General features: G+C 30.6%; 2 long non-coding RNA genes and 1 pseudogene across 7 annotated transcripts; all 3 read right to left on the bottom strand.

Moving 5' to 3' along the window:
- Positions 1-3,915: 3,915 nt before the first annotated feature.
- On the bottom strand, positions 3,916-7,057 carry LOC111201436 (annotated as a pseudogene).
- A 5,137-nt stretch (positions 7,058-12,194) lies between these two features.
- LOC106447746 lies at positions 12,195-12,977 on the bottom strand. The gene is made up of 2 exons (XR_001289019.3): positions 12,833-12,977; positions 12,195-12,744 (listed from the first exon to the last, which is right to left on the bottom strand). It is a non-coding gene; the product is annotated as an uncharacterized LOC106447746 (long non-coding RNA).
- A 105-nt stretch (positions 12,978-13,082) lies between these two features.
- On the bottom strand, positions 13,083-15,885 carry LOC125607090. Of its 6 annotated transcripts, none has more exons than XR_007338378.1 (6): positions 14,742-15,883; positions 14,452-14,511; positions 14,160-14,294; positions 13,799-14,035; positions 13,612-13,714; positions 13,083-13,207 (listed from the first exon to the last, which is right to left on the bottom strand). It is a non-coding gene; the product is annotated as an uncharacterized LOC125607090 (long non-coding RNA). The 6 variants fall into 6 exon arrangements; XR_007338380.1 differs by having other exon boundaries at positions 13,088-13,714; positions 14,742-14,912; positions 15,043-15,885; XR_007338379.1 differs by having other exon boundaries at positions 13,089-13,212; positions 14,742-15,884.
- Positions 15,886-21,036: the final 5,151 nt, after the last annotated feature.

Genomic DNA, 21,036 nt, shown 5'->3' on the forward strand with positions numbered 1-21,036 from the left:
ATTATTCTTCAATATCGACAAAATATGTATATATAACTTTACTATTTGATAAAAGTTGCAAACAAAACTGTGAAAACAGTCGATTTGCGTAAAAACAAACAAATGGTTTATAGCCCTAGTAAGTCGTCTGAGATGTTGGAAGTCGTCTGGACAACTTCAAAGTAAGTCTTCTGGTGTAGCTGATCTTAAAAATAATTTATAAATTTTTTAAAAAAAGATTTTAATAAACGAAAAATTAAAATCATGTAATTATAAAAAGTTTTAAGTGATATAGATGAGTGTAGGTAGTGAATCATGGTATTCTTTGGTCTAGGGTTTGGGAACATATGTTATAGTATTGTATGTATTCTTAGCGTTAAATTTTGGAAAGCTTGAATGTTTTTTTGAAAAATTAATGTTTTACTTATACGTGTTTATTTTTGTGTATAGTAAACACTTTTGAAGTTTAATTTGACTTTATGAAGTGTTTAGTTAGTTAATTAAGTTTAGGGGTTATGTTTAGGGTCTAGACGACTTACATTTCAGTCGTCTGGTGAAGAAATTAAAACAGACGACTTACATGTAAGTCGTCCAAATATTCCCGCCTAAAATTTTTTAAAAAAATTATTTTCCCGCATAAATAATTTAAACCAGACGATTTACTTGTAAGTCATCTGAGAAGTCTTCTATTTTAGTTTTCCGCTATAAAAGTATTTTAATTTCCCGCTAAAAATATTAAAGTCTTCTGGACGACTTACAAGTAAGTCGTCTGAATCAAAAATATTTAACCTAATTGGATTTTTTGTTTCCCTATATAAAGAAAAATTTACACATTCTCTCTCCTCCTCTCAAAAGGCTGCAACAAAAATGTAATGTTCATCATTCTAAAACTCTTCAACCTCTCTCTAAACTCTATGAATTTTTCAGTTTTGTCTCATGTATTTCCTACTAATCTATCTTTTTTGCAGGTTTTTAATCAGCTGGTACTCATCTTCCACTAATTTAAAGGTAGATTCATTAATTTTAGATATGTATTTTTGTTTGTTCTATAAAGGTAGATTTATCTAATCTTCCACTCATATTCTCTGTTTTTAAGTCATTTGAACGTTTTTGGATATGCAGGTTCTTAAGATCTGGATTTGATATGCAGATTTTTCAGATCAGGAAGACTTCTGAGACGACTTACATGTTAGTCGTCTAAAATATAATGCACTAGACGACTTCCAGGAAGTCTTCCAGACGACTTCCAGAAATTCTTCCAGATGACTTCCAGGAAGTCTTCCACACGACTTCCTGGAAGTCATCTGGACTTCATGGAAGTCTTCTGACGAAGTCTCCCTTTCATAATAGATCTGATTGTTTTGGTAAGTTTTTATGTCTGATTTTTCTTCATTTGGTAACTTCTTGTTGTATAAAGTTCTTACTTTTTTTCCCAAACTAAAACTCTCCAAACCCACTCTAATCTCTTTGACTTCAAAACACCAAACTTTATATGAATTTTTCAGTTCTGTCTCATGTCTTTCTTACTAATCTATCTTTTTTGCAGGTTTTTAATCAAAGGATACTCATCTTCTATTCATTTAAAGGTAGATCTATTAATTTTATATATGTATTTTTGTGTGTTCAATAAAGGTAGATTTATCTAATCTTCCACTCATTTTTTCTGTTTTTAAGTCATTTGAATGTTTTTGGATATGCAGGTTTTTCAGATCTGGATTTGATATGCAGGTTTTTCAGATCTGGAAGACTTCTCGGACGACTTACCTGTTAGTCGTCTAAAATATAATGCACTAGACGACTTCCAGGAAGTCTTCCAGACTACTTCCATTTCAGTCGTCTGGACTTCCTGAAAGTCTTCTGGACTTCCTAGATATCGTCTGGACTTCCTGGAAGTCTTCTGACAAAGTCTTCTTCCATATCAAGTGGAGTCCAAGCTTGTCTTTGTAGAAGAATGATCTATAATAGTTTTGTTTGTGGTCTGTTTTGTGAATTGCATGTCTACTCTTTTAGTTGTGATTTTTTTTTTTTATAAAATCAGTAATAATGTTTCCCAAGATGTAATACATGTGTTAACAATGTGTTTACACATTTACAAATCAATGAGATAATAGATTTCAATAGCCTTTTTCTTATCTTTGGATCTCTCATATGCAATAATAAACTCCAATGGCCTTTTTCTCATCTTAAGAAACAAGAATGTTGGTAGCTTCATATTGATACAACATTTTAAGAAGCATTTTAACCCTTCTTCCAACTCGTAACAATAATCATCATTAGTGTCTATAACAATAATACTTAAGAGATGGAAACAAACAATAGTAACTAGTCAAGGCATATCATATTTTTTATTTGAAAAACTTAGTCAAATTTAGTAAAACTAAGGAAGAGAACATATTTTGTAAATATGAGTTTTACATATTTTGAAGTTACTTATCACTCTTAAAATACAAGTTATTCAAAAACTAGCGTAGAAGACTTTAAAACTAGCGGAGAAGACTTCCATGGAAGTCTTCTCGGATCAGTTAGAAACTTTAATTAACGTGAATGTTGGTAACCTCATAAATATCACCAATTAAGTTATAAATTTCATTCAGTAGCCCAAATATTCATTAAGAAACATGAATTAACAAGAAAATGTTAAAAAGTCTTTATAGTTTTAGAGAAAATACAAGTTTATTAAACATTGACGCAGACGACATCCACGAAAGTCATCTAGTAGACTTCCAGAGAAGTCGTCCATTTAGGTCGACGCGGCGACTTCAATCTAATTATTCCAGACGATTAAAATATAAGTCGTCTGGTCAACGCAGATGTTATTTTTGCAATTGACTTTGAAATATGTTATTTGAGACGACTGAAAAATATGTCGTCCACTTTTGTTTGGTTAAAAAAAAACTCCAAAAAAGCTAGACGACTTACATTTCAGTCGTCATAGGTTAGTTTTGCATTTGACTAGATTATTTCAGAAGTTTGACTTTCTTGGACGACTTACATTTCAATCGTCTCGTGAAAATTAAAATATCAATATTTTTTAAAACTAGACGACTTACAATTAAGTCGTCATAGGTTAGTTTTGCAATTGGAAAAAAAAACTTCAATATTTAATTATACATAGACTACTTATAATTCAGTCATCCGTCAGACGACTTACTTGTAAGTCGTCTAGGATTTACGAGGTTTGACCAGAATCTCGGAATAAAATCATGGACGACTTACATGTAAGTCGTCGAGCAGATGACTGAATTGTAAGTCGTCTGGGTATAATTAAATATTGAAGTTTTTTTTTTCAATTGCAAAACTAACCTATAACGACTTAATTGTAAGTCGTTTAGTGTTAATAAAATATTGATATTTCAATTTTCACCAGACGACTAAAATGTAAGTCGTCCGGGAAAGTCAAACTTCTGAAATAATCCAGTCAAATGCAAAACTAACCTATGATCACTGAAATTTAAGTCGTCTAGGTTCTTTGGAGATTTTTTTGTAACCAAACAAAATCAGACGACTTAACTTTCAGTCGTCTCAGAAAACATCTTTCAAAGTCAATTGCAATAATAACCTCTGCGTTGACTAGGAGACTTCCAGGTAAGTCGTCTACAGCCAAACAAGAACACATAATTTTAAACGAAAGTGACCCACCCATAATCGTTAGCTTCTTTGACTCTATGAACCATAAAAAATGTAGAATCAAAATCTTGGGTTTTTTTAGCTTAATGTGGAGAGAAAGTGAGAGAGATGTTGTGTTTAGTTCATAAGAATGGAGAAAGAAGAAGGGTAAATCGATTTTGGGAGCATTAAGAGCTTCAAATTAGTTGTTCATGGTGGTTAGGGTATTGATGACAATGGCAATCTTGTAATTACTTGAAGATGATGAGGGTGTGAGAGTAAAAATGTCATTTTCGAAAAAATAAATAAAAAAAATTGATGGCATTTCGTTAATTATATGAACTTGTGGGGTGAATAGGGCATAACTAATTTCCAAAGAAAAAGGAGGTTAGTTTTGTGTTTGACTTTGAGTTGTAGGTCAATTTTGCAAAAAACCCTTATTTAAAACTAGTATTTACCCCATGCTTTGCATGGGAATATTTTCTAACAAGGATAATATATATATAACTATAAATGGATAATTGCAAATTATCTTATAATGATTTTCCAAATTTCAGTTTAAACCATTATATATATCGAAAAGGACTTCAAAAATCTACCTTAGAAAATCATCTATCATCTATCTATATATATATGGTCCAAATGGTAATACGGTTTTGATAAAATAAGCAGTGCGGAATTACAGTGCGGTACGGTACAACTACGGTTCAAGTGGTTTGCGGGACAAGTGCGGATTTAGTTAAATTAGCGGTGCAGAATTGTGTTGATTGGTGAAAATATATTGTTTGCGAAACTGGACAATTAAACAAAATTTGAAAAAATGTTAAAACATATATGGCAACACAATCAATATAATTTAAATTGAAATTTTCTATTTAATGTAATTATGGTGGAAATTTTATTATCATTATTTAGAAATTTAAATACCAAAATTCATATGAACTAAAATTTTAAATTACATATATAAAATAAAAAAGTAAATAAAATACAATAAAATCATTATCGATTATTTTGATTTTCCCAAAATATATTTGCAATATTATCTCTTATTTGTGTCATTTGCTCTATGTGGGTCGCATCAAGTTCTTCTGTATCAACTACGTCATATTCTATATATATGTTGTTCAGTCTCGTATATAGCATCGTATTTGCAAAATCGTCATCTGCGTAGTTAAATATTTTGATAAAGTTATGTAATCTCATTGTAGTCATTACCACTCTTTTTTTGCACTTGTATTTTGTATCTTGGAAAAGCAGATAGAATCCTCCATTTTTTCTTCCAAACTCCAAATGTTTTCTCAATAACGGAACGCAAAGACGCATGATATCGGTTGAATATTTCTTGTTTATTTTTAAGAGCAGGACAAGATTTGAATTAAGACATATGATATCTCACAACTCCATTTCGTGATGATCTATATGGATCTAAAAATCTTTGCTTGTTCGGATAGCCTGAATCAACGATATAATATTTATCTCATGGAGGCAAAGGAAACTCATAATCGTTTTGTTGTACCATTGCCAGAACATCAGTATCGTGACAAGATCCCAGTGCTCTATTTCATATATATGAGAATAACATATTCAAATCACATATAGCCATGATGTTCAAAGATGCATTATCATATCGATTCCAGTACATTCGTTGTAACTCAGGCTCCACTTTTACGCATACATAAGTCTTATCCATAGATCTAAGAATCCACTGAAAATGGATAATATCTGCGATCTGAGTGAAGTCTTTCAGGAATCCGCATTAGCTCTTGTCTTGTTGGGGTTCTAATATAATCACATGCCAATAGTTCTGTCGGCCTAGGAACTTCCATAAACTTTCTTTGAATCGTCTCTTGATTTCGGCCAAATCTCAAACCAACATCTCTTTGAACTTTATTATGCCCACATATCTGTAGAAACATAGCCACGCTTTCTTCAGTACTTACATTGAGTGTTGGTTGTGGACCATAATTTGTTTGTGGCATATTACGCAATGACGAGAAACACAGAAATGTCATTCGTAATAACTGCAGACAGTAGCATCATCTTCTTGTAGTCGTCACCAAATATTTTTCCATCCTAAACCTTTATCGGTTTTCACTGGTCCCCTTTCAAAATAGCGATGATAGTAAGTCAATGTTGGATTGATTATTAACTCTTCAAACTGCTAATTTTCCAAATTCCACATTTCAACTCTCTCTCTTCGTAACTTAGATTGTGTATGTCTTGTGCTCATAAATGACATATACGAAAAGCATGAAATATTAAAAATGAACTGAAATAAGCCATTAGTAAATATAAATCTTTCTAACCAAATAAAAATGATTAAAAGACTAAAAAATATCAATCATTCGCAACAAAAAGCTAAAATATAGAAACAAGACTATCAAAAAACTAATATTCGTCTTCCGAGTAATTTTGGTGACTTTCGTTTATATTTGTAGATGTTTTTCATATGTTGAATAAACCTCCTGGTCTAGGTGTATATGAAATATGGCCATCAATCATTATCATTTCGCGAAGTTCCTACTGCTGCATTATTTTCTTGCTGAGTATTCGTCACACTTTCTTCTTCACTTCCAACTGAAAATCCGTATTGAGTATTTGTTGGATTCGTCCTTGATGGTCTCCACCCGAAAGTATTTGATGAAAGCCTCCACTGTGAAGCATTTGGTGGTGTGTCCCATTGTGAAGCATTTGGTGACATACCCCATCGTGAAGCATTTGGTGGTGTACCCCATTGTTGATCATTTGGTGGTGTACCCCACTGTTCAATATTTGACGGTGTTTCCGACTGATGAATATTTGGTGGTATTCTCCACTGTTGGACATTTGGTTGTGTACCCTATTATTGAGCATTTTGTGGTGTGCCTCATTCTGGAAAGCCGGAGAATGGACTGCCAAACGATTGGCATTGACCTAATTGTTTAGGCACATCTTCATTGTTTCGTGAAAGACTACTCATTGCTTCTAACAATTGTAGTTATCTTCATCATGGCTGCCAGCTATATCAAGGAAATACTTACGCCAAAATACTAACTCTTTCAGTGTATTAAGGCAAGTCCAGTCAAATATTTCTTTCAAAACGTTGAGAGCAGGAAGTATTTCTTCTGTTTTTTTCCATTCGTCATAAAAATATTGATCAAATGCACCTGGACGAAATTGTTGTAAACTATGTCGTTGGAACTCTGTTTATCCAGCAATAGTGTCTTGCATGGTTAATTCAAAGGATTTCTTTCGTCAACCTCCTTGTGATCCACTCCCAATCACATGACCTCCTCGTGGCCCACTGCCACTATGTCTACCAATTGGTTGCGCATTTAATCTACTTCGTTGTTGGGCTCTCTGGATGTGTGTGTCGTCATTGATTGTAGCACGATACACTTCGTCTTCTTCTTTTGTCCAACTCTTCTCTTCTTTGCCATGCAGAGTATTGAGATTGTGATTGAACATCATATAACGCTAGACAACGTACCATTATTTCCCAAAACTCTGGTGGTTTTCGGTTCAGTCCTTTTGTTAATTTACATTCCTAGAAATTTTGTAACATAAGATATTTGTATACTTTCATTGATATATATATATATATATATGTTTTAATGATTATAAGGTTATTTGTACTTATAGACTCACGTTCTTTACACCATGAGTCTGATGCATATATATCAGGATCAACCGAGATACTAGTAAAACTCATGAGCATCTTCCATTTCTTATAAAAAAAATTGAACTCATCAAACTTATTTTTGAAGAAACCATAAATTATATTCATATTTAATGTTTTGTTAAACTTGTCAACCATATATTTTCTACCAGCGGCCGTAGGATTTTTAAGAGTATAATTATCTATTACAGCTAGTTGAATTAATGTTTTTTCTTGTATGTATGACCATTTTTATTTGCTCCTACTCTACACAATTTTAAATTAAAATTTGTTAATATTTATATTAATATTTTAGAAATGTTAAATTAAAATATATATTAATATTTACCCGTAGAGTTGTTTCAGAAGGAGGTACTGCATCTTCTATCGTACGGTTTGAATTATTTGTTCTACCTGAATTTGTGTTTCTTCGTCGGTTGGATGCCACCTCTGTATTTAATAATGTTTAATAATTAATACAATATTTCCAATATTAATTTGATATATAATTACAAATCTTATATTTAGTTTTCAGCACTATAGTAGTTAAGACTTTTTTCCGCCTATTACTATATATTTAGCAACTAGGTGTTTTGTCCGCGATGCGGAATTAAACATTTTCATAACTTTTGAAAAGTTCTTTGTACACTACATTCATTATACTAAAATAAATCTTAAAATAACTTAATATTATATTTTTAATTATATAATTAAACAAAATTATTTGATTAATATTTAATTATGTAATTTGTGTTTTTAACTTTTTGTTAAAATAATTTTTCAGATAACAATACAATATATATATATATATATATAAATTATCTCTTTTTTAAATTATATTTTTAGATTTTGGATAATTCAATATTCTATTTTTAATTATATAATGAAGAATTTTATTTGATTAATATATAGTTATATAATTCATGTTTTTAACTTTTTACTAAAAGATCTTTTCAGATAACAATACAATATATACAGAAATTATCTTCTTTTTAAATTATATTTTCAGATTTTGGATAATGCTTACTATTATTAATTTTAATCAATTATCTAATCAAATAAATTAAAATTTCGTTTTTATTTTTTAATTTAGTTATACATTTTATTTGATTAATATTTAGTTATATAATTCATGTTTTTAATATTTAGTTATATAATTCATGTTTTTAACTTTTTACTAAAAGATTTTTTCAGATAACAATACAATATATACAGAAATTATCTCTTTTTTTAAATTATATTTTCAGATTTTGGATAATTCTACTATTATTAATTTTAATCAATTATCTAATCAAATAAATTAAAATTTTATTTTTATTTTTTAATTTAGTTATACATTTTATTTGATTAATATTTAGTTATATAATTCATGTTTTTAATAATTAGTTATATAATTAATGTTTTTAACTTTTTACTAAAAGACTTTTTCAGATAACAATACAATATATACATAAATTATCTCTCTTTTTAAATTTTATTTTCAGATTTTGGATAATTCTTACTATTATTAATTTTAATCAATTATCTAATCAAATAAATTAAAATTTTATTTTAATTTTTTTAGTTGTTATACATTTTATTTATTAAGGGTATAAACGTTATTAACCACTCTAACTTTTAACGTGATAGCTCGATTCTAAAAATTTACTTCGTAAATAATAGTATAAATAGATGTTTATAACTTTTCTTATTTAGTATAACTTATACTTTATGGACTATATAAATGTAATAATTAGATATATGTATTATAATAAATTTTTCATTTTCTATATAAATTGAATACAATTATATGCACGTAGTTATGTTATGAGATGCTAATTATATCTTTACAACTTTTGATAAATCTAATATATGTGAATATTATATATATATATCAAATTAAAAAATTTAACTAAAAAAATTTATTTAGAGAAAATACTTATAATTTATTTCCTGTAATAACTAATATTTATTTAATTTTAGGTAACTGATAGTTTGTGTTTGTCAAGAATATGTTAGTATTTATAAATATAATTAATACCTTTGGTTTCATCACTAGCAAGAGTATTTATTAATCTATTACGCTAAAATAAGTTTTAATATAGGTATAAGTATGATACGTATTTGAATGAGATTGTATTTCATGTTTTACAAATTATCTATAAATTTTATTTTACTAATATGTAATATAAATTATCAATAAGCTCTTTTAAATTTATAATATAAACTATCTATATTTTCATAATTTGAACCAATACCATCTATAAAGTAAAGAATTTGTAACAAATAAAGGTTCAAAACATAATTGTATGATAAATATGATTACTTAAACCTTAAGGATTTACAAAATCAACTCTTCACCATATAATTAGTTTCTAACCAATATAATAAACAATTACATATCACGGTTAGTAGTAAATAAGAAAGAAAATAATCAATACCTATGTTAAATCCTTGTCGCTGAAGTGCAAATGTGGAGAAAGTCTATTTTTGTTCCATAATAACTGGTCTAACAAACAATTACCTATCAGCACATAATAATTTGCTAACCTATATAATAAACAACTAGGTGATAACCCGTGCCATGCACGGGGCAAGAAGATTATTAAAATATTATAACTTTTAATATGTAGACATAATAAAAGTTAAAGTCATAGTAAAAAAAAATATGTAAGAAAGTACGGATTATAGCTAAGAATTTTAGTATGTCAATATAAATTTATATGCGATGGCCATTAAAATTAAATTGTATATTTGTTTGCATGCAGGTAAATTATAAATATAATATTAAATGAAACATAAGCAACAGTCTAATAAAATATAAAAGGAACAATGTATAAAAAAACAAAAGAAAATTAAAAATAGAGACAAAATAACTGATGTTAATAATGCTTTCATAAGTCTTCGTTTGCAAACCTATTATGAGCAATATAGCAAATAGATCATCTAGAGAATTTAAAAACATTATTTAACAAAATATGTGAATGCATGTATTACCTCAATCGTAAAGCATCAATTTCTGGAACACCAATGGGGTCGAAGACAACTTTGGAAAACCCATCAATGTTAGTAACCTTCTTAAGTCAGCTTTATTATGAAATATGAAAAATATTAGTAAAATATACATATAATATCAGCTCCTATTAATTTATTGTATATACAATAAATACAATAGATTACCTTGTCCCCAATTAATTTGCCAACACTATAAAACACATAATATTATGTCTGCATCTATAGAATTCCATAAATCATTGAAAACATGAGCAAGTGCACCATAAGCGACACACTTAATGACGACGTTACTCTAAAAAAAAAGGTTCAAACCATGTGATACTATACAAATGTATATCTTTCTTTTTACAGATGTTGAATACTTACAAGATGTGTAGTACAAAAAAACAGATTTTGTGGTCGATGATACCATTATTTCCGTTCGTAGGTTCCATCATATATTCTTCAAGAAATCCTACTCCTATAAACATAGTTTGCTTGTTGCAAGATTAGTTTTATGAATTTTGATATGAACTTTAGATGTATTAGTGATGGTCACGACAAAAATATATCAGAATCATTCCCCTATCGATTAAGGTAAGTTTTTCAATTCTTTGAATTTAGTTTCCTTGATTACATTAACAATTTAAATGTGTTTCCTTAATATTTTGAAGCATTAAGTCTTGGGTTTAATTGGTTATTTTCGATGAATTGAATCAAAAAGATCATAAAACGATTTGATATGAACATTCGTATAGGTTATGATATAAATATTATGATAAACGATTGTAGATTAGTTTTATAATAAACATAGTTTGCTTGTTGCAAGATTAGTTTTATGAATTTTGATATGAACTTTAGATGTACCAAGTACTGATACAGGTTAAAGAACTTAGTTGTACCACGTTTAAAGAATCAACAATTGTACTAAAACGTACATAACGATCGATGAGACACTTATTGTGTTGCCTTATTTAAATGAAACACTTCCAAATTTTTGAACATATCATAAAGTCTACCTTAGAAAGGAGTTAATATGCTGCCTTATTTAGATCCCGATTTTTTTTTTTGGAAATCGAAATGTAATCCGAAAGTGATTTTTGAAATCCGAAATCATATAGTATAATGTAATGACCAATGGCATTTGTATGTAATTTTTCTAGTTCATGAAGGGTTTTTAAAAAAAATAAGTGAGAGTGCATGTGGTGATGACACCTAGGAAATGGCACTTATGTAATAAACACATGAGGCCAAGGTTTATTTCTAGCAATGCTCCTCCTTTAATAAGAAAGGGATTACATATCAAATTAGTATTAAACAAAAAAATTAAATAATTAATACCTGTATTAATTCTTGTCGTTGGAATGCAAATTTGGAGCAAGTCTTCTTTTGTTTTCCTTACTATATACTAGGGGCGGAGCCCCGTGCAAGCGCATGTTGTTGGCAATGAAAGATGATACAATACTTTAAAAATGTAAAATGATAGGGATTCGGGTGAATTTTTGGTTTAGTCATAGTAATTTTAATTGATAAACTAAAGGTTCATATATTGTTAGGCTGTAATGGGTTTTACTGTAAACATAAGTTAAACCATGTTCTTCTATTGTTCGTTGATGAGGGAAATTCAATAGTTGTTCCTCTCTTCGAGCTTTGAGTTGTACTGCTGAGATATTGTAATCAAGGCGCTGTTCCTGTTGAAGAATTTCATTTGTCTGCTGAGAAATTTAGCAATTGAGGAAAGTGGTAGTTATATTTCATTAAATTGCTGCATTTGGTGGTTGGTATTGACGGAGTTTATGAATTATTGAAGAATTTCTCATCGTCTTCTTCTAAACCTGCAAAAGTGTGTTTTGTAGAAGAGACCGTTTTATCATATTTAGTTTGGTTGACAGAAAAGAGGCAGTGATAATGTGTGATGTTGTATTTATATAAGGAAGTCGTACCACATGCATGTTGTTTATCAAGCCACCGTGCCTTTTTGGCAGTGACAAAAGCGAAAAAGACGAAAAGAGACCTTCTACTAAAGAAGTCAAACATAGCAAGTTTGAATCCATAAACGGTAAAGAAAAGACTTTCATCAGAAAGGAAAACAAAACCACCCTGTTTTATCTCCTTTTTCCTACTACTTCCCACTATTTGTAGGTCATATTAACCAATTTTGTAGGGTAACAGCATCAACAGAAAATGAAAAAGCGAAAAAACAGAAAATTGTAAAGACATGTGAAAACAAACAAAATTGATTTTAATTTCTAAGGGAAAAGAAACAGTTCTCGGTCATAGGTACTAAAGCTCCTCCTTGCTTCAAAGCTCCCCGCACTCGTTTTCAAGAGAATCCTTCTCTCTTGTTGTGTTTGTGCTCAAGCCGTGAGCAGCATCGACTAATCTATCTAACAACCATTTTCCACCACATCAACTGGTTTAGAAACAGATCCATTCTCATCAACCGTTACATCACCGATAGTTTGAGCACCTGGAGGAGATTCCTTATGAGCAGGATCAGCAGTTGCAGATTTCTTTTTCTCATCTTCTGTACTATTATCCTCACTTACCTGTTGATTTAGTTTATTTAGATGTTGGAGGAAAGACTTAGAGTTGTACACTTACTCAAAAGATTTATGGTTGTTTAATTGCTCTAACCTGTTTGTGGGTTTGCTGTTGCTTCGCTTTCTTCTCCAAAATAATCTTCTGTCGAACCTCATAGAAGGAAACGTCATCCAAAATGCAAATCTTGCTCGTATGCTCCTTGAAAATTTTCAAAAACTTCAAACCTTGCTCCAACTTGACCTATAACAAGCCCACAAAAGAAACTTCAATATAAGAAAACCAAATCGAGAACATAACTTTACAGGTCTGATACTTCTTGGACGTCTCTAGAGTTAGTAACAGGCTTGCCTTCATTGTTCTCAAGGGTATATGCTTCAGTAAATTGTTTGGAACATCCTTCACAATATGCCGTAGCAAGCTTCTTGACTCATATTTCAGTAGTCTGCTGCTTAACCTTTACGCTATCTTCTGAACTTCCATCATATATATGAACAAAAAAAAATGATTAAAATAATAAAAGTATATATATAATCAGTGGGAATTAAAGTATGTCACTTGACTTAATTTTTTTAAGTATTTGCAAAGAAGAAGATGATCAATAGTTACAAAAGGTCAACTCCTATCTAAAACGTTGAGGAAACCCCATTCTTAAATCATGCAAAAGATGGGCAAGAGTAGTATACTATATCAATATCTTAGATTGACATATCCATAGCCACCATTCTGATCAAATATCTTGCACAGTCACACTCCAACGGGATCACACCATATACAAATACTCTCTGTTTATTCAAGTATCATTTAGAGTGTGTGTGTGTGCGTTTTCTAAACTGAGAGGTTCAGAGAATGATAAAATTAAAACATAATCTTACATGAGCTTCATCCTCTTGAGCTTGCATATACCTGAACATGGCTTGGACTCACATGGCAGATCTATTGAGACGCTCCCTCTAGAGATTCCCATATAGCTCTCGGCTGACCAACTCAAATATTAAATATTGTTTATGAGCTAACGATCACTATAAATACGAACAATTAAGTTTGGAGGTTTTCGCTCACCTGGTATTTTTTTTCTGCATGAGCTTGAGTACTGATCTGTGGATTTGGGTGATATGTGTTTCTCTCTTCCTGATATACTTCATTGTGCATGATACAAGGGTCTCACTCTTGAAGAAAGCGAAGGAAAATGTTATAAAGAGGTTTCTCTTCTTAACTTCATTTTTCAGTACTGCTTCTGACTTGAAGCTGAGAAATGGCAGACGTATCAGCCACATGTGTTGTCATTCCTTCACAAATCTGTGTTTCAAAATATCATCGTAAATTCGTCAAAAAGGAAAAATAACTCTTAACTTTACTATACATCATGTTTTGAAACAGATCATGTGTAGTAGTAGTATGTGTCATTTTGAGGTCAGCTTACTTGGGGAGACAGGGAGATGAGCTAGAAAAGCTTGCAGAGGAAACAAATAAATGGGTTAGGGTTTGAAATCTTGAGACGCCGCCATGGAAGCTTGACAAGGGAATAAACTCATGGTTGTTGTGCGGTGATGTAAGCCTGCATATAGGATCCAAAAGTAAGATCTCTTTTAATCAAAAGGTAACCAATTGCCAAGCAATTCATCAAGCAAGCTTAGCTCACAAACTCATATGCATAGTACGTAAGGAAAATAGAGTCAAACTATCAACTATAAAGATTCATCACAGAAACAAACCAATGAATTTTGTGAGCCCTAGCCTCTCGTGTACCTTGTAGATGGGGATACGTGAGAAGCCTGCAAAGTATCATAGTAAGCTCTATTAGTTTGCAAGCTCCATTTGAAGAACCACTGTCTATTAGAAAGATTTGTTCATAATCAATTAGGAGCATCTATGCCAATTAGTACGCAGGGTTCCGGGCTTATCATAAATGAATGACCCTGAAGATCAGCTTCACTTCTGGGCTTACCATCAGCTTTTCAATAAAATAACGATCTAACAAAAAAAAACATGTTCTTTGCAATACCTTCTCATCAAGGAGGATAAGAGTGATTCCACAGATCTTCCGACAACGGACGGCGTCAAAGCCTGATTGCGCGAGAACGGTATCGGAGGAAGACATTTTTGAGATCAATTAAACGCTTAAGAAAATGAGAATCTGATAGAGGTTCTGAATATCCCTTCTACTCTCAACCCCCTGATATATATATATAGATTTCAAGGAAACAGAGGCGTCGACATTAATTGCCAAATTAAAAAAAAAATACATTGAACCTCAGGGAGGTGAAGAGATAACATAGGGTGAGGTGAAGAGATGAGTAGAGGACCATTAAAGAGGAGACAACCAGGTTGAGTTCTGCCAAGAGGACATTGAAGTCCTAATCCGATGAGACTTGAAACAGGCAGAGTTTTACTCATTTATGGAACTAAAAGCGGAGAACACAAATCAGACCAGACTAAACCAAAACGACCACACTTAACCAACATTAAATGGACCCCACAATCATTAACAAATGCAAACAAGAAAAGAGGAAAGAGATCCATTAGAGCATCTCCAATGGTGCATCAAAATGAGAAAAAACATCAAAAAATAAGAAAAATTCATTTCTAATGGTACATCATTTTGAGGAAAAACTGAGTATATGAACAGTATTCCATCAAATTTGAGGGAACACTATTCACAACCTCATTTTTGATGTCAAGCTTTTTTTATTTACATAATGATCCTTTATTTAATGACAATCTTTATTTTATGCATAAACAAAACATTAACACTAAACATAACTTTTATAACTTTATACCCAATATGATCTTTGGATATGACATACATATTTTGGTATGCCGGGCACCAATAATGATATCAATGTGTAAGAATTTTCTCATCTTTTCTCCAATCTTTCTCAAGGTATTGCTCATCCTGCTCAATATGTCATTCAAGGAAAAAAATATAATATGAGTTATTATTTGGCTGATCGAATATATCCAAAATGGTCTACCATAGTACAAACTATTCAAGAGCCTGTAGGTAATAAGTATTTGCTTTTTACAAGTTGAAGTTTGGTTAAATTGTATAATTTAAAAATAAGTGAAAATAATCTAAAATCTTATAAAATAAAGGTGTTCTTTGCAATATATAAAAAGTTGAAAAATGAATATAATAAAATTTGAGGAAGAAAATGAGAGGAACCATTGGAGCAAATCACAAATTCATTTTGAGTTTACTTTATTTTGAGTTTACTTCATTTTGAGGGGAAAAAATGAGGAAAACCATTAGAGATGGTCTTATATATATGATTCTAACAAACAATTACATATCAGCACATAATTATTTGCAAACTTACAAAATAATCTTAAAATGAAAATAAATAACACCTTTTTAAAATCTGTCGCTCGAATGAAAATATGGAGGGTCTTATTGTATTCTACGTGAATGTCACTAACATTTCAATCTTCTCTCTTTTATTTATAGATCTATTTCCTGCAATAATAATAATAATATCAATAAATAAAAACTATATTTTTCCTTACTGTACGCGGTACCCAATAAAAACGTTTTCTCTGGGGAAGTTATAGATCATCCCAAGGCATGGAGTTAGAACAGTTACCTTCTGGTTAGAAGCTATGGATCATCTTCTACATGGATTTAGAATAGTTACCTTCAGTTGGGAAACTATGAATCAGCCCCTAACATGTGTGCTTGTACCTGATTGATGAAGCTTCAAGAGAGGCTACAGTAGAGATTTCAAAGTACTTGGGGCTCTTTGTAGTAGAAGCTGGTGGTCCATAAACCCCTTTGAAGATGGCGAGTAGTCAGAAGAGAGGGGGAGACATCAAACTAGCGTAAAGAAGAGATCCAAGAAGTTGATGTGTGCAAGTTGTGGAGTTCACTCTTTCAGCACAAGTTAGGCCATGATCCAGAGTCTAAAGACTCTACCATGAGTAATCTGAAGTTCCTTGGACTCACTGGCCAATCCCTAGGCCTTGTTGAACTCTACTCTTTTTCCTTTAGCAAGGTTTGATCCCAAAAAGTTTTCTTGCTAAGGTTTTAATGAGGGAGCTTCTTCAAGGTTCCAAGCTTATCCAAGGATCTTCTATGGTCAAGATTGAGAAGGAGTGTTGAAATGAAGAAGGAAGAAGCAATGACTTAGTTGTTGGAATGAAGAAAACATGACCAAAGAAAAAGAGTCATTGCATGATACAAGCCAACATATCCACGGGAATTCATCCACGTAATTTATTTCCAAGGAAACCCATCCACGGCAACTTATTCATTCGACCCTTAGAGACGGACTTTAATCTACAAAGGGACAAAGGACAAAAAAAAATCTATAACCACCAAAACTAATCTCTTATGGGACAAATGGAAGTAAATTACGATTGTGCCCTTAATGAAAGTTTAATATCAACCATTAGATCTGATTCTTCACGTTATAATCTGAGCCGTCCGATTTTTAAAGATGAAATAATTACAATAAGGCCATTAATGAAGCTTGTCTCTCAGCCGACGGATCTTATGAGTATGTTTTAATCTTGGCCATCAGATTTCTCTTGGGTCCCACATAAAATTTAACCACTTCTTCTTCTTCATTTCTTTCTCAACCATACCCAACCACTCCGAAAATTCATTCACCTCACCAACCAAACCTCTCTTCTTCAACTCTTCACCCACAAACCTTTGCCTCTGTTTCTTAGGGTCTTTCTACAGGTTATGACGTCGTGAAACATCCCATTTGCGTCGTCCTTGGTTCTGAAATAGATTGGTAAGTGTAGACTCTCTTCCTCTCTCTTTTTTGTCTTTCTCTCTTATGTTTTTATTGTTATTTGTTTCGGTTAAGTCATATAAATACATGTTAACCGCATTAGTCAGATTATAAGGTTTGATATAATGTTGTTAGAGTATGAAACATGAAATTGTAGAAACAAATCGTTTTTGTCTATGGTACAACTGGTACAACTTGTAACACAAAATTCTTTAACAACTGGTTTCACTGGTACAACTGATGTAATATTACTGGCATTTTTATAGAAAACGTATCATTAGTAAATCTGGTACAACTTGTGTAACACATTGAATAGGTGGTATTGATACAATTCGTATAACTAGTAATAGTCATGTGCAACTCCTATAACTTGTAACGTTATGAGTCAGATTTTAAGATTTAATTTAATGTTGTTAAAGTATGAAGCATGATATTATAGAATAAATAGTTTTTGTCTATGGTACAACTAATACAACTTTTGCATATGTATCAAACAATAGAGGTGATACTGGTATAACTATTCCAACTATGTCTTATTTACCAGACTAGTGAGACTGATATAACTAGTACAACTATTCAAATTCTGAAATTGAAATATTTCATTGGATAATCCATATGAAAAAAAAAACAATTAGCTGGCCAAATTGATAAGTATTTAGATAGGTTCTTTTTTATTTGTGATATTTTTTTTTTTTTTGCAGTTTTTACATCATCTCATAAGTTTGCATGATCTACCTTATACTTTTAAGGTTTGTTAACTTCTTTGTCCACATAATTTTTGGAAAACATACATGAAATGTATTTTAACAAAATTGATGATTTCATTTTATTGGGGCAAAGACATGTACACATAAAGAAGTGGTACAACTGAGGTAAGTTTAAATTTTATGTGGTACAACTAGTTTTTTCGATTTCAATGCCTAAATACAACTATGTACAAACCGGTACAACTCAAAAACTCGTACAACTATGTACAAACCAGTACAACTCAAATACTAGTACAACTATGTTATTTCATCTTTTATTGTGCATCAATTTTTAAATGTGTATCATGTTTTAAACATTGTGGTTGAACTACATGTTAGTATGTTGCTTTAGCTGTATCGGTTGTACTAAACTAATTGGTGATGCAAATAATTTACATCAATTTATTTAATAATTGATGTAATAATATAAATTATTTGCATCATTTTATTTTACACAAACTTAGTATCAATTTTAAGAATTATTCAAAAATATGTATCACTTACAACTGCTGATTTATATCATTTACTACTTAAATGTAATTAAATTTTTTTTGATTAAAATGATTTATTTTGGTAAGTAATTCTTAATTAATATTTTTACTGATTATTTGTTGCAATTTTGTTTCTTTCTAATAGCTATTATTATCTTGATAAACAAACTAAAATTTTACAATTGTCGATAACAATTGTATTAATACATCACGATTAAAACAATTATTTGCAAAAAAAACAAAAATCATACATCGTTGAAGAATTTTATGGCTCCGCATCTAGTTTTTTGGCCTCGAAACTAAAAAAAATGAATAATTTTTGTCTTATTGGTTATACATCATAGTTGAAAGAAAGCAAAACAATAATCTTCTATAGAAATTTTAATAATTAAATTAGTTTTACGGTTTTTTTAATAAATAATCAAAAAAATTGATAAAATATTTTAATAAAAAAAATTAATTTAATTGAAGTTGAGAATAAGTTAAATATTTTAAATAAATTTATATTATATGTTCGTTTGTTTATTACGGGCGGGGCTACCTGCATAAGCACCACTTGCACTTGCCCAAAGATGGGCCTGAACCTACTATAACTTTTTCTGGCTTTGCTAGGGTTGGGCAAAAAATCCGAGAATCCGAAGAACCGAACCAAATACGATCCAAAAAGTAGTACCGTACCCGAATCGAAATTAGTTAAATATCCGAACGGGTTCAAAATTTTGGTATCTAAAGAACCAGAACCGAACCCGATCCAAACCAAAATATTTTAGATACCCGAATATATCCAAATTAGAATTATGTACCTGAATATGTTAGCTATTTTTAGATATAATATCCAAAAAAATATCTAAAATGTATAAGATATTTTGAAATTGTCTAAAATATTTAAAAATATATACAAATAGTCAAAAATAAATACCTAAAATAGCTAATCAATACTCAAAACACCAAAATACTTAAAATGTCTATTGATTCTCCATCCAAATTTTCGAGCTAAACTAATTTTTAGGTTAAGTTTAGGTATTTTAGCATACATTATTCAAAATTTTATGTTATATATTATTTTCATTTATAGTTTTTGAGAAATTTAAATTATATATGAATTTAAAATTTTTTAAAATAATTTAAATGGATTATCGAACCCGAACCGAACCCGCAAAGATCTGAAATGAACCTGAACCAAAATTTTAATATACCTGAATGGAGCCAAAATCTTTAAACCCGAAAACCCAAAATCCGAATAGATACGAACTGAATCCGAATGGGTACCTGATCGTCCACCCCTAAACTTTGCAGCCGCCTTCTTTTGCTACGAGAACAGAAAGAATGAAGATGCATTTTTTTTCCTAAATAGTACACTAGTACAACTAGTAAAACAAAGTCATTATCCCAATTAAATATTATCGAAAAAAAATTATTAACATATTTTGACACATATAAGCAGGAGGATTATACCAATACTTTTATTGGTTATGCATTATCATCTTCTATAGCATCATTAATACTCTGAAAACAAAAACCAAATATCTTCATATTAACTGCAAAGTTATACTAGTTATACGCATTGTATTTGTACCAGTTATATTAGTTATACTCAATCTATTTGTACTAGTTATATTTGTTTTAGTTGTACTAATTATACTAATTTGAGTTGTACTAGTTATACTAGTAATATTCTGTGTTTTTTTTTATTTTGAATCTAGTACGTAAAAGATGAAATTTGATTCTGGGTAAGTTATAATTGATTAAATATGACTATGGATTGATCGATTTGGTGTAAGAAAGAGAAAATTAGCGGATAATTGAAGAACTTTTTTTATTTTATTTTAAGAAAATAAAAACTATGGATGGAGAAGAAAGGGGGAAGAAGAAGAAGAAGAAGATGTAGGGTAGTTGGGTCGGATTTCGGGTGAGTCGGATTCTGGATCGGATAATAATGGCATGAGTAAGTAAATATGTTTAAGTCTTTAGGTTTTTTAGTTATTTTACTTAAATTTCTATTTAAATTTAATTATAAAATAAAAAGAAAAAAGAATGGGTCTAAATGAGATTTTTTGAACTCCAAGTGGTCCATACTAGCATTTGATCCCTTAGAGACAAAAGAGTTTGAATTTGAATCTTAGAATCTTTGGAAGTGGCCCCTCTAGTCTTTGTTTATTCATTTCTTCTTTGTCTTATCAGTCTATATATTCAAATGTATGCAGAATAATAAACTAAGGAGAAATCATTCATATACTCTCTCTCTCTCTCTCTTACATACAATTATCTACATTCTCTCTCTCTTTACTTTCTGGATTTACAACCTCTTTTCTCTCTTGTTCTTG

The sequence above is a fragment of the Brassica napus genome, chromosome A1 (assembly GCF_020379485.1).
Source record: "Brassica napus cultivar Da-Ae chromosome A1, Da-Ae, whole genome shotgun sequence".
Taxonomy (NCBI): Eukaryota; Viridiplantae; Streptophyta; class Magnoliopsida; order Brassicales; family Brassicaceae; genus Brassica; species Brassica napus.